Genomic DNA, 13,755 nt, shown 5'->3' with positions numbered 1-13,755 from the left:
CACACACACACACACACACACACACACACACACACACACACACACACCTTTTTCAAACAGTGTTTTCTCTGCCCTGAAGGGTGTTTCTCAATTAACTTATTTAGTTGGAATTTCTAAAGTTAGGGCGATTGAAAAACTAGTAAGCCCAACAAAATGCAATGGGACACAGTAAATACCGATTCCTGATTCCTGGAAAGCCATCACCATTCTTAATACCGGAGTGGTTCATCTTTGCAGGGTCAGCTACAACACTCTCGGTACACCCACCTCCGAGAGCCCCTGTGCCCACACTTGTCCAACTTCCTGGCCCGCGAACCGCGTTCCCCTCGCAGCACGAGGCTCTGGCCACTTGCCTGCCGCCGGTCGCGGCAGGAGCTGAGCCCGCAGGCCTCGTCCTCCTCCGGCGCAGGCCCCCCCCGCCCCCCGCAAACTCAGGCCCGCGGGCAGGGGCGGGGCGGGAAGGGGCTCAGGGCGTGAAATGCACTTGCTAAACAAAAGGAGGCCCAGGCGGCCGCAGGGCAGCACAGCTCGGGCTCATGTCCCCCCAGCTCCGTGGCTCCGGGAGGTGGCGGCGCAGGGCCCCGCCCGCGGCTGGGAGATGCGGCCGCTGCTCGGGCTCTCGCTCCTTCAGCACGGGCCGCCGGGCCAACACTGCCACATGCCTGTGACCCAGACGGGAGAGAAAGAGCAGCCACCCCACAGCGGCGGCGGCGGCAGCCGGAAAAACCCGGGCTGGAGCCCGGACGGCTCCGCGCGCACCGTTGCCTGCTGCCACCACAGCGGGGACGCGCACACGTGCGCGCACCACTGCAATTTTATCTCCTTCCTAGCTCGGCCAGCCGCTGCTCTCCCCAAGTCTCCCTCCCCTCCCGACAGCCGGAACTGGGAGGCTACATGATTGATGGAAGCTCTTAATAGTGTGGTCAGCTAGAAAATGCATCTGCAAGCAAGATATTAAAGAGGCAGCGCATCCCCGTGAGTGATCAGCAGTTCACACATCCTCGAGCTGCCTCTGCTTCTGCCAGGAATATTAATGCCAACCACCTCTGACGTCTAACAAATGCAGATGAAATAACCAACAATCATAGGCATGCAGAACATTTGTTTCAAAGATACACAGAGAAAGCAGCATTGTTTAGTGTCAACATTTCTGACCCCAATTTTCCTTACAGTTTTTAGGAATTCTCTGTAAGTCATTTGTTTAAAAGTCTTCTCTCTCCGATCCTTTTTCCCCAAGAAAATAAAGGTCCCTATGCTACATAAGGCACATCTTAAATTAGACTTGATTGAAATCCACCTAATAAGGAAGCAAAATAAATGCAAATTTTTTGCCATGTGGCCTTAAATAAACACATAACCTACCCCAGACCCCCTCATTAATTCCACTGTTATGTGCATCTAAATAGAATTACCCACTGTTAATCTCAAATTCATTTCTTCCCCACCCCGAATCTGATAAACATACACCTTCCTGCTAAAAAAAATTTTTTTTAAAGATTTTATTTATTTGACAGAGACACAGCAAGAGAGGGAACACAAGCAGGGGGAGTGGGAGAGGGAGAAGCAGGCTTCCCACGGAGCAGGGAGCCCAACGCGGGGCTCGGTCCCAGGACCCTGGGACTGTGACCTGAGCAGAAGGCAGACACTTAACGACTGAGCCACCCAGGCGCCCCTTCCTGCTAAAATTTAATAACATTAAACTACATTTATACGTATTCCCTAGTAGTAACAGTCAAGATCATTTTGCCCCCAATTAAATAAGACAGTCCATAGCAAATTTTTTTTAAAAAACACATTCCTACAGCATATGAATTCAAAGTATTAAACTCACTCAGTGTCAACCCAAATTTGAAAGTTACAAGCTCAAAATTTAAATGATCTCTTTTGGTATCTTATTTAATAGTTCACCTTCTGCTTTCCAGGCAAGTTTCATGGAACTCTGAAATAGCTTTATAAATCTTATTGGGCTTTCCAAAGTTCAATAAAGTTGCTGAATTATTAAGTACCCCCTTACCAATAGTCAGAGATTTAGATAAAAGGGTAAGCCCAAAGTCTCTCAAAGGGGGCCAGAGGGGGGAGCACAGAGTAGAACCCAGGAGTCCTGCCCTGCTGGCACGGATAACCAAGTGATAGCCCATTTGCTATTTAAACATCATTATGCTGATTCCTCTTAAAGAAAAATCAAGTTGTTCTACAGGAGATAGAAATATCTATCTAAAACCACTAACACAGCACATATACTGAGAGCAAGAGCTGATGAAGCATAATGCCTTTGCCACCCTGAAAGGTGCCTGTGATCAATACAAATCAGAGGTGGTCTACAGCGCAAGTGTAGCTCTTCTATAAGCTCCACTAAACACCATTCCTCGTTGAGACCATCCTGAGACGACCTGCAGCTTCAAAATCTGCTTTATAACCCAGTGGCTGTGAGATTACTCCATACATGTCATAGATGAAATCGACCCTAAAGCCTAGCTACAAAAACCACTCCTATACTCAGACACACTCCAATTACCCAACCAGCTATATCTAGATACATGGCAGAGCCTGATGAGGGTTTTCGTTATTTGGGTGGTTTTTGTTTTGTTTTTGTAGACCCTTTTAAAAACACTGGTTTATACTCTGTTGTAAAGGGCTGGTGAGAACAGCCGAACTGCACTATTCTGAATTCACGCTGTACCTCGTCTGTCAGGGATTCTAAATGCTCTGGCAGCACTTTATGACACTTACATTCTTGTACCCTCTCCCCGTCCCCCATCCTCCGTCCCCCATCCTCTGTCCCCCATCCTCTGGTTATGCCCGTCTTTCAAATTCCCAAGGTATCAGGATTTCTATCTACCACAAGCCATCACTGCTTCTTCCCACTGGAGCAGGAAATTCTCCTGGTTCCTCCTACCCCACCCCCACAGTTCAAAGCCTATTCCTCCTTCAGATCTCAGGTCAAATATCACTTTGACAGAGGAACTTACCTTGAGGCCCCGCTCTAGGTCAAGTTCCTCTGTTACAAGTTCCCAGAGAGCTGTGTTCCTTTCCTTAAGAGCACTTAACTCAGTTTGTAATTCATTGGTGTAATTTTCTGACTAATGTCCCTCGACCCCTCTAGACAGCAAGTTCCATTTGAGAAAGTTCTATATATTTGCTCATTATCAAATACTGGATGTCAAGCATACAGATTTGTGGAATGAGTAAGTGAACAGAGAGCAACAACCCTGTTTTACTCATTTTGCATCTTCTCTGCGTGGTTCTTGGCACAAAGAAGCCTCTCTCAAAAAAGCATCTATGTAATAAACAGTATTTGTTTTATTAACCTTTAAAAGTCTAGTAAAAGGAAGATTTTTATCCCTGCCTTATAAAGATATAAATAAATAATTGTGCCCAGGGTAATTCATTAAAAACCCTGAGACCCTAACCAGGTCCTATTTGCAAGGTTCACTTTTTTTTTTTTTAATAGTTAATGAGGTACAGAAGCCATCATTAATTTATTTAAACCAAATTCTTCCTACTTACCTGACATTTAAGCAAGGGGCAAACAGCAGTGGATAAACCGGACAGACTACTAAATCTTGCACACAAATAGCAATATAAACAGGATATAAAAATCTGAAAGCACATGGTACATTAGTTTGTCTTCAACACTTCTCTGAATGCAAAAGTACTACTAAATTCTGCAGGGGAGGAGGATAATCCTCACCTCTCTTTTACGCTGAACTTTTTCATTTTTTTTCTCTCTAAAAGATCTCTATTTCTCTGACATGAAAGACTTCATAAGAGTTCTTTTGACCTGAGGACTCCCAGTCCCTGGTGACAGACCATTCCAAAACCACCCTCCCCAACTCCTCAAACAAGAATTCATTTCAAACCCTATTAACCTTGAGCTCTCATCTGTAGATGAGAAATGGGAGTTTTTATAGTAAGTACAATTTCTCACAAGTTCTGCACTTGAGCACATGAAAAAATAAAAGAATGTGTGAGATGAATTAAAAATATTAGATATACCCCACCCTCATCTCCAAATTAATCCTCATTGTTATTTTCAGCATTTCACGTGTCCCTCCTTGGTCCCACAGGATCTTACCCTGGCCTGTCTCTGTTTCCTTTTGTCCTGAGTTTCATTCCACACAAAATCCAGCTCCAGGTTTTAGAACACCCTACATTTATCAAAACAACCCTGTCAAGTTGAGTACCAGTAACAGATAATGAGAGGAGACAACAGATGTGGGTAGAAGCAAAGCACTCCATATTCTACAGGCCTCAGCATGCAGCCCAGTGAGCTGACATCGACTTTACCCTAACAGTTATAATTAAATACAAAGTCTAGTTAAACTAACATTAAAGCTACGACCCGAAACAGTACACAGAGGAAATGTAAAGTATAACCTTACCAGTAGTTGAACAGGGCCCAGACTATTTCTGACCCTTAACGTCCAACAACTAACTACACTGCATTTACTGTCTATGCCACTCTGTTTCTCTCACAGCAAGGAAGACTCTTGGTCACATCTTCTAAAGACGGTGGCTTTGGACTACTCCCCCAAGACCACCAAAGGGGGACGGAGATAGCATTTTTTTTTTTAACATGGCAGTTTAAAGATAACACTCATCTAACAATAACTAGTGAGGTCTGTCTAGATTCTATCAAGTTGAGACAATCAACATGCTTTTCTACAGCATTATCTAGTAAAATCATTCAGATCAAGTAACCTAGCTCAACCCCCCTAGTATCAAAATGTGGGGGGAAAAAAAAATACCAAAGTTAATCAAGCAAACATTGACAGACTCAAGGGTTGTGTTAGTACTGGTTAGCTGTGTTTGCAGAGTATCCTAGGACAGGTAGGTCTTTATTACTGTGCAGAATATAGTTACAACTTTAAGCAAACTTTCTCCTTCTTTCCATTTTCCAACTCACAAAATGACACCACATAACAAAACCTCTGGGGTTTTCAAAATAAAAAAAGAAAAAGAAACATAGTTCTTTTTGAAGCTCTTTTGAATTTTTTAAAATTATTAGAATTTTTAAAAATTTTTAAATTACTATCAGAAAATCCGAACAAGTCCATTCAACGACTTTAAATATAGCTAGCTCTCCAGGCTCTCTTTTAGTACATATGTATACAAACATACTCAAATACTTAAGAACATATATATCCATTTGTCTGGGGGTTCACTGTTTATTTTTATTTCATGAAAATGTAATCTACCATCCATGCTATATATAGCAACTTGCTTCTCTCTTTACAGCAGGCCATTAACATCTGATTCCTTTTTGTAGTGGCACGGAATTCTACACTGTGGGAAAACCATAATAAAGAAGTCCCAAACTGCTACAACAAACTTCTATGTGCATATATGTGAGTACTTCTACACTGAAGGAATCTGTAGTTCAATAAATATGCATTTTAGTCAAAGAGACTGAACTAACCTGCCCTCCAAAACACTGGGTCAATTTATCCGCTTCCCAGCAGTAGGCGGCTTCCACACTGGCATTCCGGTGGTTTGAGTCTGACATTATGCACTCTCCTGGGTCTCCTATCTTTCTCTATCCATTCTCTAGTCCTTTCCATGACTCCTCCTAACTATGACTCCCCCTAATTATATAGGTAGTTAATGTCTACCCTCTTCTTAATCACACTCTAATATCTCTCATGAATGAGAAGATTTACTCTCAAGTTACTTTTGTGTCACTGATTGAAAAATTTTATTTCTCTAGCCCTGAGCTTGCTTCTTAGCAAGAGATCCACATTTTCGAATGCCCTATGGGTTCCACCACAATGGTATTCCACACACATTTTCAAATCACACTAAACCAAATCAAAATGTTCTTTCACACAAGTCCTGGTTTCCCCACCACAGTCCCAGGTACTCTTATTGCCCTGGTTAAATATTAATAGTATGCCCGTTCTTTTTAAAAGGAAATTATGATTTATACTCTGAAATGTATGCGAAATCAGAATTAGCACATCAAACATAAAATACTTCTCAGTTTTTAGCACTACTGAATGACCTACTATTTTAATAATAGGTAACTACTGGGGCACCTGGCTGGCTCAGTCGGTGGAGCACACAACTCTTGATTTCAGGGTTGTAGGTTCAAGCCCCACATTGGGTGTACAGATTGCTTTAAAAATAAAATCTTAAAAAAAAATGCAACAATAAAAAAATAAGAAGAATAAGTAACTATCAGGACACCTGGGTGGCTCAGATGGTTAAGCATCTGCCTTCGGCTCAGGTCATGATCCCGGGGTCCTGGAGTCGAGCCCCAGGTCTGGCTCCTGGCTCAGCGGGGAGCCTGCATCTCCCTCTACCTCTCCCCCTGCTCATGCTCTCTCTCTCTGTATCTCTCTGTCTCAAATGAATAAATAAAATCTTTAAAAAAAAAGAACAGGTAACTATCATCTAATTCACAGTTTGCAAATCTTATGCAAATCAAGGTCAGATGTTTACTAATATGAATTTTTAAAATAACTCTCCTACCCAATTACCTATCCATTCCTTTATCATATCACTTTCCATTCAGCCAACATATCACGATCAACTCACACAGTTTCTTTGTAGGTAAAAGTGCTGAAAAACAGATATATAAAAACTTAAATCAATAAAGTTGGTGATAGGGTCCCTGGGTGGCTCAGTTGTTAAACGTCTGCCTTTGGCTCGGGTCATGATCCCAGGGTCCTGGGATGGAGCCCTGCATGGGGCTCCCTGCTCAGCAGGAAGCCTGCTTCTCCCTCTCCCACTCCCCCTGCTTGTGTTCCCTGTCTCGCTGTGTCTCTGTCAAATAAATAAATAAAATCTTTCAAAAAAATTTTTTTTAAATAAAGTTGGTGATGATAACTATATCCACAGAAAAAGACACAGAGAACCAGGAGCATGTTGCAATAATTAGGCATATATTCCAAATTATCGGGAAAAGGGAGCTCTTATGTCCCTCAATGCCAAAGTCTTAATATTTACTCTTCTGTATTTATGAATAAAACTTAATGAGTTAATTTTGACCTAGATACTGCTGGAATCTATCTACATAATATGCTCTTGAAAAATAACTAGAAATAACATCAGATTCTAAAAATCAAGGAGACTAACCTTTAGTAAAACCATAAAGAGCACATTCTCCAAAATTAAATTTATAAGGACAATGTTAAGGTTGGACGTTAATACAACTTTTCTTTTGCTTTATACTTCCTTTTTTTAAAAAAAAAAACTTTGAGAGAGAGCATGAGAAAGAAAGAGAGATGGGCGCCTGGGTGGCTCAGTCGTTAAGTGTCTGCCTTCGGCTCAGGTCATGATCCCAGGATTCTGGGATCGAGTCCCATATCGGGCTCCCTGCTCCGTGGGAAGCCTGCTTCTCCCTCTCCCACTCCCCCTGCTTGTGTTCCCGCTCTCGCTGTGTCTCTCCTCTGTCAAATAAATAAATAAAATCTTTAAAAAAAAAAAAAAAAAAAGAGAAAGAAAGAGAGAGAGAGAAAGAGAGCACAAGCAGGGTGAGGGGGAAAGGGAGAAGCAGACTCCCCGCTGAGCAGGGATCCCGTTGCAGGGCGCCATCCCAGGACACCAGGATCATGACCTGAGCCAAAGGCAGACACTTAAACCGACTAAGCCACCCAGGCGCCCTGTTTTACACCTCCTAACAGAGCCTCAAACAAATATTTCAGTGGCTAACTGCTAATAAACATTTAAAGGGTTATTCCATGAAGTATAAAAATTATCAACATTTTAACATATGTTCTTGTGGGGCAGAGAGGACACAGCTTGCAGCACCAAGTCCCATTTTTATAAGAACAGAGAGCAGAAGCACTAACTCCAGGGTGGACTTACAGCAAACTCTTCCAACACAGTAAGTCAGTCGAAGTGTGTAGCCCTCTAAAGGATGACGGATGTGAAATAAGCCTTAAAGCAACTTGAAAGAGAGACAGAAAGACTTCTAAGATAGCATATGTTTAAAAAACTTAAAGACGTTTTCATCTCTATTTTTAAAATGCACTAGTGATCTGAGATTGTATAGATGAAATCATAATGTTCCATTAAAGCAATACTCTAAAAGGGCAAAAATACAGTTAAGAAGAGAGATTTCTCATTTGAAAAAGTATCACTGATTTAAAATAGGTAACTATTGGGGCACCTAGCTGGCGAGTTTTGTGGAAGAAATTAGCTCAAGGACTCATGACCTTGACAGGGGGTTTCTTTTAGAAAATCAGTGGGACTATCCAAACAAGTTTATTGAAAGTAATCTTAAGAAAACTAAAAACTCCAACTGAAATCATTATACCAAGAATTCAAAATACCAACCAGACAGATATTTATAAAACTAAAATAATGATTACAAAGCCAAAACACTGCTTTGCCCTTCTATTTCCAGAAATAATATGAATTTAAATGTTTCAAAACTTTAAGTGAGTACCATTTCCCAGGTTCCTTATCACAGGTAATGTTAACAATCCAGTATTTTTCTGCTCAAAAACCAATCACTTCTCTAGAAAATGTCAGGAGACTCTAGTTCAAAATATCCACTCAAACATACGATACATTGGCTAAAACAAAAATCAAAAGCCAGAGTCTCAAGAATGTTTGACCTAAACAACACAGGGTGGTTTCTCTTCTTTTCTTTTAAAGGAAGGAGGGGGGTTAGAGGTGAGTGAGATTATTGTGAAGACAAATTCTGAACATCCATTCAAGTTTAATTTTAACTGACTTAAAAAAGCAAATATTTGGACTACAGGAAACACAACTTAGTACAAAGGAAGACATGGGCTAACTTTTAACATTTACATCATTTGATTAATTCTAACAATAAAACCTAAACACAGATCATCCCCTCCAATCTGCAGAGCAAGCTAACTAACTATACAATAAAAAATATGAGAGCCCTATCAGGCTCTGGTATATTTAAACAATTACAATGTAAAGCATGTTCTTTCTCACAAGTGAAAGGAAATGACTGCCAAATGCCTCTTTTACAATCTCTCCAGAATAGGGCAGATCCTTTTAATGTGCGATTTTCCTGACATTCCAATTGTAGCAGACCTTGAACAAACAGAAACGCATTAAAAGCTGACCTGGTTCTATTATCTTTTATTGAAAACCTAACAAAGATCAGACATGAGTCCAGTGCTATTTACATTTTTTGGTGCATTAATCACTTCTATACTCAAGGGCTTTAGAAAAATTCAATAGATTTTTTTTTTTTTAATGACAATAACCACAGGATGTAACCATAGCTGTATTGGTCTTTCCTCAGGAAGGTCAGAAAAGCTTTAAAAACAGGAAGTCTCTGCTATAAGGTTGAAAAATGTTTGTTTTAAGAGTCTAAGGCTTTATGGTTGCAGTTTGCAGTCAGGTGTTATGGAGGACTAGAGTTTATTCTTTCTAGCCAAGGATTAATGTCCCTGGGGAAAAGGCCAAAAAGGTGCCTAAACAACTAGACAACCACATTATCCTAAAATAAGACTTGTTATGAAATCTGAACTATAAATCTTCCTAGCTATCCTTCAACATTAAAGAGGAGCTAATCTCGTGAGTATAGTAGGAAAAAGTTTATCTCTTGTGATAATTTATAAAGGCTGAAGAAAAACCATAGTAACCAGTGCTAAAACAACCACATAGAAACAATCAGCATCAGGATTAAGACTGATATTTGCGATTTTATACGCTTTCTATTGATCACCTCATTCGTTACCATTACACTACATTAAATAGAAATCAAATATAATAATGACAATCTTCCTTGAATGCAAATTTTGCAAAAAAACCAAACCAATGCAGATTAACTTAAAAAGCATTTTTATTCCCAACATGACTGATTTCTGCTTTTAAAAAAGGACGTAATTTGGGCCCCTGGATGGTGCAGTCAGTTAAGCATCTGGCTCTTGATTGCAGCTCAGGTCATGATCTCAGGGTCCTGGGATAGAGCCTAGTGACGGGCTCTGCACTCAGTGGGGAGTCGGCTTGAGATTCTCTCTCCCTCTGCCCCTGCCCCCACTCACATGCGCTCTCTCACTCTCTTAAAAAAGACATAATTTTTTTAAATTCTCCTAGAGTGCAAAAGAAATTCATAACATATCCAACATGAAAGATATATTATTTCAAAAACTCCAGTTTCATGATTCTTTTCTTTATTTAGCCTTTGTTTAAACAGGCAACCAAAAACAAATGCTTTGTCATTTGTGGACTCCAATTTAAATTTAAGGCAAAAAATCCAAATATTATAATATATATCTTATCAATTTAAAATCCATTTGGATTCTATTTTCTCTTAAAAGATTTTATTTATTCTGGGGCGCCTGGGCGGCTCAGTCGTTAAGCGTCTGCCTTCGGCTTAGGTCACGGTCCCAGGGTCCTGGGATTGAGCCCCGCATCGGGCTCCCTGCTCAGCGGGAAGCCTGCTTCTCCCTCTCCCACTCCCCCTGCTTGTGTTTACTCTCTGTGTCAAATAAATAAAATAAAAAAAAAAAGACTTTATTCATTTAAGAGAGAGAGAGAGAGACAGAGAGAGCACACACAGGGGGAGAGGCAGTGGGAAGGGGAGAAGCAGACTCCCTGCTGAGCTGGGAGCCTGACATGGGGCTCGATCACAAGACCTGGAGATCATGACCTGAGCCAACGGCAGACACTTAACCATCTGAGCCACCCAGGTGCCCCTCCATTTGGATTCTAAAGGGCACTCCTTGGAAAATCATAATATCAAGATGATGTGCTTTAAAATATGAACACAGGGACGCCTGGGTGGCTCAGTCAGTTAAGAGTCTGCCTTCGGCTCAAGTCATGAACCCAGGGTCCTGAGATCAAGTCCCACATTAGGCTCTTTGTTCAGCAGGGAGCCTGCTTCTCCCTCTGCATGCCATTCGCCCTGCCTGTGCTCTTTCTCTCTGTATCTCTCACAAATAAATAAAATCTTTAAAATAAAATAAAATGTGAACACAAAGGGCTATTACCACAAATATCTGCCATTTACCCCAATGTGTGTGTCAAGAAGGAAAACAAGGTGGTTTTCTATTTGATGTTCATAGTTACCTTAAAATTTTTTAATGTTTACCTCCACAATATTCCTATAGGGGTTTGAACTACCTTCATTTAACATAAGGAAGTAAAATAACATTCCCTAGGTATCCTACTTATCTTTTAAAAGGCATCACTCTAACAAAAACTAACCCTAAAAGGGTCCTGCTGGTTTTCACTTTAGTGTATGCTGCATAATGGTCAGGTTCCTTTCCTGGAAACTCGAAGACAATAAAATAATGCCTTTAAAATGTTAAGGAAAACTACTATCTAACCAAATATTCCAAAACCAGCCAAACTACTAATCAGGTATGAGTATAAAATAAAGACATTTAAGACATTCACAGCCTGAAAACATTTACTCTCCATACACGGTCTTTCAGGAAATTACACCACAAATGAAGGAAGGAACCGAACAAAAATTTGTGAAAAATTATCTCTAAGGAGATGCTCAGAATGACACAAAAGGGAAGACCCCTTCCAATAACTAGATGGCAGGTCTAAACATTAAATCAAGACAAAAGTTTCCAGAATAGATACCACCAAAAATGCTTTATAGCATCCTTAACATTTTCCATTACACTGAAAGGCGTTTTACTTCTGTTGTAAAATGAGAGGCTAATTTAGAGATAGGAACATATAAAACTAGACAAATAAACATGAGACAGAGAAAGAATTATTAACTCCAGGAAAGAAACTAAAGAAGTCTTATACAAGAAAAGGAATTAAATCATAGCACCATAGGTGCTTAAGCTCTAACAGTCTATGCTCTGGCATAACAGAAAGATTTGATATTGATTTAATCACAAACTGTGATACAACTACATTGGGAAGATGGAAGAAAAAGTAGGTGATATAAAAAAGCTAAATCCTCATCTCCCATCAGCCGAAGTCAGCAAATAATGTCTAAAATAGAAAACAAAAACATAAGCAAGTTCTTTATCAATATTGAGGCAACAAAAGAAATGGTTTAAGAAGTAAAAACAGGGGCACCTGGCTGGCTCAGTCAGAAGGGCATGCGACTCTTAATCTTGGGGTTGTGAGTTCAAGCCCCATGGTAGGTGTAGAGATTACTTAAATAAAAACTTAAACACACACACACACACAACTTAAAACTGGTTGTCTCTGGGGAATGGGACCCAAGAATGGAAGGGACAAAAAAGAAAACTATTGCAACACAATTTATTCTTTTTAAGATTTTTCTTTATTTATTTGAGAGAGAGAGAGAGAGAGAGAGAATATGAGTGGGGGGCGGGGAAGGGAGGGTCAAAGGCAGAAGGACAAGCCGACTCCCTGTTGACCATGGAGCCCATCGCAGGGTTGGATCCCAGGACCCTGAGATCATGATCTGAGCCAAAGTCAAGACACTTAACTGAGTCACCCAGGCGCCCCACAACACGTTTGATTCTTTAAGTCCATGTATATATATTACCTAGATAAAGTAAATATTAACAATATTGCTGAAAGAACTTAACCACTTCTTTTGAGAAAATCACTGACACATACCATTAGCGTTTTATGGTGTGCTCTGATTACCTGGTGAACTGAGCTGTAAATTTCAGAACTTCAAATTTAAAAAAAGAAAAAAAAAACCTAACCAAAGGAACAGTCAATCATTTTAAGACACAGGCACCAGAGCGGAAATCTCTTTTTCTTCAGAGAAAGTTATACTACATTTTGCCACCTGCTGGCAAGACTCTGGAAATTTAGCCACTCCATAATAATAATCTCAAATTTTAAGGAAAAGGGGGGGGGGGAACCAATCACAAGAAATTTAAAAATAAATGACAAAACAATCAAATTCAATCACAATAACTTTAGTATTCCTAAATGAGAAACGTTATCACTAACTAAACAGCTTTTTTTAAATGCTATAAAAGCTGAAGTACAGATACATTATCCAGCTTCAGAGAAGTGAACATGATTATCTAAACAATGTTTAGCATTTTATCCATTTGTTTATTCAAAGTTATATTCCATAATCAACAAAACGCTTTTTTAAAAAAAGACAATATGATGGATCAAATAAAAGGGAATCGAGAGCGTTCCAAATACCGGTTAGAGGTTCCAAACACCAGTTGGAGGCAGAATCACAAGCTTATCGTCAGGCTAACAATGGCAGTTTTCAGTGTCTCCCAAAGGCCATGCCTGGTCTTTGATTGAGAATACATGCTGCTGAATTTTAATGCCATTGTTTTGTCAACAGAGTGCTTGCATGCACTTCACAGGTTCATTAATAATCCTCTATAAGAAGACCTAAATTAAAGTTTGGCAAGCAGTTTCTCATGAAACAAAATTTGCTTCTGGTTTGTTAGAACTAAATGTGCCAAGTGGCAAATTAAGATGTGGGAACACACTTTTAAAGGTTATGCTTTGAAAGTATTCAGTGACTCAAACAGGGGTATCATTAGGCAGCAGCAAAACAAATACTAGGATACCTATTTCATTTACAATCTGTTAGGTTTCAGATGGATAATTTTAGGATAACCACAAGAACTATTAGGGTAAATTTGGAAAGAAGACAGACATACACTCCCTAGATCTCCATGAGAGAACTGGAAGGAAACCAGAATGGACCCCACTTCCAGCATTAAAAGTAACAGAAAAAGAGTCCAGTTATTCCCAGAGAACCTGCCATTGTGCCAACTATATTGGGTTTGTTTAGTGTCCATGGGAATGCTGACATGTGCACTGCAAGTGGTGACTGAAGAGTCAATTAAGTGGTGGGAAAGGGCTTACAGCAAAAATTCAAACTAAAAATAATCCATT

The 13,755-nt window shown here is 40.1% G+C and overlaps 1 protein-coding gene across 3 annotated transcripts in view; it reads right to left on the bottom strand.

Annotated features, from left to right (window-relative positions):
* Positions 1-13,755, bottom strand: part of RERE (arginine-glutamic acid dipeptide repeats) — a 411,538-nt gene that overhangs the window by 299,176 nt on the left and 98,607 nt on the right. Inside the window, exon 1 of one of the 3 annotated variants that reach the window (XM_025856827.2) lies at positions 268-659. The exons of the other annotated variants lie outside the window; for them this stretch is intronic. The gene's annotated coding sequence lies outside the window, so the exon portion shown is untranslated. Of the gene's footprint in view, positions 1-267; positions 660-13,755 lie in introns of those variants that run through there. 3 annotated transcript variants of the gene reach the window in all.

This window comes from Callorhinus ursinus, unplaced genomic scaffold, assembly GCF_003265705.2.
Source record: "Callorhinus ursinus isolate GAN/ISIS: 27379988/994484 unplaced genomic scaffold, GSC_fseal_2.0 scaffold18, whole genome shotgun sequence".
NCBI lineage: Eukaryota > Metazoa > Chordata > Mammalia > Carnivora > Otariidae > Callorhinus > Callorhinus ursinus.
The sequence above is the reverse complement of the archived record's forward strand: the minus strand, read 5'-3'. Positions and strand labels throughout refer to the sequence as shown.